The 3,771-nt window shown below is 37.5% G+C and overlaps 1 protein-coding gene across 10 annotated transcripts in view; it reads left to right on the top strand.

The window, feature by feature from the left end:
• STAG1 (stromal antigen 1) overlaps window positions 1-3,771 on the top strand; it is a 237,727-nt gene that overhangs the window by 149,195 nt on the left and 84,761 nt on the right. The gene's annotated exons all lie outside the window — the stretch shown is intronic.

Genomic DNA, 3,771 nt, shown 5'->3' on the forward strand with positions numbered 1-3,771 from the left:
ACATAGTTGCTTAGAGTTGCAGCTGAGAGGCCGGCAGCGGCAGGCGGGGAACGTTGGAGTTCGCCGTCACTGGAGCAAGCAAGCCTCCCTGTTCGCTTCAGTGCATGGCTGCCGGCCGCCATCTTGGCTGACAGTTAATTTGCATAAGGATATGCTGATTAGCCAATGGGAAGGGTAGCGGTCATACGCTAATTATCATGTTTCTCTTTTATTAGTGTAGATTATTTTTTACATGAACACTGTAAACCTACTTTTACCCCATCATATATGCTGTACTAGTATATATAGTTATGTATTTATAAATTCATTATTTTGAATTTATTTACTGTGTCATTCAAATTATCTATACCTTTAGGTTTTGTTTGTTTTTTTTTTTAATGTTTTTATTGGTTTTCAGAGGGAGAGGAATAGATAGAACATCAATGAGAGAGAAACATCATTGATCGCCTGCCTCCTGCACACTCACTACTGGGGTTTGATCCCACAACCTGGGCAGGTACCCTGACCAGAAATCAAACTGGTAACCTCTTAGTTCAGGTTCGACTCTCAACTTGTGAGCCACACTGGCCGAGCTGCCCTTTTTTTTTTTTTTTTTAAGCCTTACCCAAGGATATGTTTCTTTATTGATTTTTAGAGAGAGAAGAAGGGAGGAAGGGAGAAACATCGATCTGTTGCCTCCTCCCTGATTGGGGATCAAACCCACAACCTAGGCATGCACCCCCACCAGGAATTGAACCCGCAACATTTTGGTGTACAGGACAATGCTCCAACTAACCTAGCCATCTGGCCACGGCCCTTTGCTTATTTTTTGTCTGGTTTTTAAGAGGGATGTGTTACGTCTCCCATAACTGTTGTTATCTCATAAGTTGTTGCTTGGTATACTTCTTAGTATATAGATTGGAACCTATATGATCATTATTTTTGCACCGTCTGGTAGTGTTCATTTTATCCTTACATACAATTTTTTTCATTTATGAAGAATTTTTCCCTTTTCAAATTTACTTTAAAATATTAGGCCCCCCCTAGTTAAATTTTTCTTGTAAATTTCATAAGCTTATCAATATCTTTCCCTTGAACAAGAAAGTACCCTGACATTCCACCCACCTATTTCATTGGAATTATCTAGAGCAGCGATTTTTAACCTTTTTCATCTCATGGCATACATATATAAACTAGTTACTAAGATTCTGTGGCACACCAAAAAATATATATTTATTGCCAATCTGACAAAAATGGTTATAATTTTGATTCATTCACACCAGATGGCTATTGTTGTATTGGCTATTGTCATTTTTATTTGACAATCTAAGGAAAAAGAAGTCATTGCCCCTGACTAAATAGTCAGGTATTGCATGCTTTAAAAATTCTTGCTGCACACTAGTTGTAAATATCTGATCTAGAGTTTAAGACCTATGTTAAGGATGTACTTTTTTTTTTTTTTTTTACTTATTTAGTTTCAGTACTTGCTCATTTAGACAGGAATAAATGTTCCTTTGATATTTCTTCTTTCCTTATTTCCAGGGAAGAGTAATTATCTCATAGACACCTCCAAGATTATCTTTTCCTACTAGTTTACTTTCTTTAAGAGTGTTATCAAACCATCTGAGACCTTGTTTAGCCCCCCAAAAATCCTACTTTCTTCCTGAATTTAGAAAATGTTTTCACTAATTTCAGGTCCCTTTTTAAGGTAATTTTCTACATTTTCATTGGGGGAGGTAAGGGCTGAACATGTTTTATTTAAAAGGTACAGTTATGGCTCTTCAGCTATGTGGATTCCTCAGAGTAACCTCCCCACTCTGGGTATTTACAACTGCAGTTTTCCAGAGTGGTCAATGCCTCCACTGGCTTATTCACTTTCATATCTAAGCCCCTGACTTTCAGGTTTCCTCTGTTGGAGTTGCTTGCCCTATAAGTAGTCTTCTTGGGCAAAGTTCTTAAAAACTATTCAGGCTGGCTTTCTTTAAGTATTCCGTATCTAACCTATAAGAAACATGGACTGTTTATTGATAGAGAAAGTACAACTCTGTCCTTGTAACCCTCTCAATCTGCTACGATAAGTTGCTCAACTTTTCACATTTAGGCCTTTTCTTCATAAAGTATCATTTATTAAACTTTCTCACAATTCTAAGGAATGTTTATAAATGTTTCATAGTGAACATTTTCCAGTTTGGCTTGGGAAGAAGGTTTCTGGCATCTTTCTCCTGAAAGAAATCCTCTCTACCCATTATAATGCTTAATCCTCTAATTTCTATTTATATAGTATTTTGGTAAGTAATAAGCTAAGGATCACAAAATCAGCTTTCCCATCTATTACAACATTTGCATGAAATAATCTGGCCTTAATTTTTTTGGCTTATGGTATATCTTCTTCCAAAAACAACAGGTAAAGTCAAATTTAACATACTATTATATCTTCTCTAAATTCTTTTTCTTTTTGCTATTTCTACTTCTTTTAGTATATATTTATTTTCCTCTCATATATGAGCCTAGGTTCCTGAAATGTCATATTAAATTTTTATTTCTATGGGTTTAACTTTCTCCTGAGGGTATTAGCTAATAGCTGATGATACATAATTGGGTTAAGGGGTTAAAACTTAGGCCATAGTGCCCGGCAGTGTGGTTCAGTTGATTGAAAGTCATCCCAGGAACCAAGAGGTGGCAGGTTTGATTCCCAGTCAGGACACATGCCCAGGTTGAGGGTTCAATACCTGGTGGGGCAGCCCATCAGTGTTTTCATCTCCCTCTCCCTATCTCTAGAATCAATAAAAAATATATTTTAAAAAAGCAAACAAAAAATAAGACAACTTAGGCCTTACCTTGTGCCCAACATTATAATTTAGGGGTATAAGTTGGGCATTGGCAAAGGTCACTGTAATTTTATGTGTATTTGACAGATACCTGAACTTCCTCCTAGCTTCTGAGGCATCTCCAGGATTGAATTCTGGGTAATGAGCTTACACTCCTACATGTTGTCAAAAACCTGTACAGCTCAAGAATTCTATAATCCACCTAGTGGTTGTGAATCTATACTGACAGCAGACATATTTAAGCATGTTTATAATCAAGAAATAGTTGATTTTTGGTGTGTATTTTTTATAGTATATTTTCTTTTTGGGGGGTGGGAAATACTTAAGGACACATTCAGCAAACTAAGAAATGGCTCATACTTTAAGAATACATGAGTGGAAAGGTAGGAATTAGTGTTAGTAAAGGATTGGTTGTGACCATTAGATTAATTTTATTTAAAAAGAACACTAAATAGTGTTGTAAATATGGTGATAAAATAAAATTTAGTCCTAGCCTGTTTGACTCAGTGGATAGAGCATCAGCCTGCTGACCGAAGGGTCCCGGGTTCGATTCTGATCAAGGTCACATACCTCTGTTGCAGGCTCCTCCCCAGCCTAGGCCCTGATCAGGGCACATGCAGGAGGCAACTATTTAATGTGTTTTTCTCACATCAGTGTTTCTCTTTGTCTTTTTCTCTCTCTTCCACTCTCTGTAAAATCAATGAAAAAATATCCTCAGGTGAGGATAAAAAAAAAAAGAAAAAAATCTATATTAATAAAAGTGAAATATGCTAATTAGACCAGATGACCTTCCAGGCGAAGCTGGGGCTGCGAGGGCTGAGGCAAGCCACTGCGGCTGCAAGGGCGGAGCCACTTGCATGAATTTCATGCATCAGGCCTCTAGTCTATACTAATAAAAGGGTAACATGCTAATTAGACCGGGAGACCTTCCAAACAAAGCCATGGTCGCGGGGCCGAGGCAGAG

This window comes from Myotis brandtii, unplaced genomic scaffold, assembly GCF_000412655.1.
Source record: "Myotis brandtii unplaced genomic scaffold, ASM41265v1 scaffold18, whole genome shotgun sequence".
In the NCBI taxonomy this organism is placed as follows: domain Eukaryota; kingdom Metazoa; phylum Chordata; class Mammalia; order Chiroptera; family Vespertilionidae; genus Myotis; species Myotis brandtii.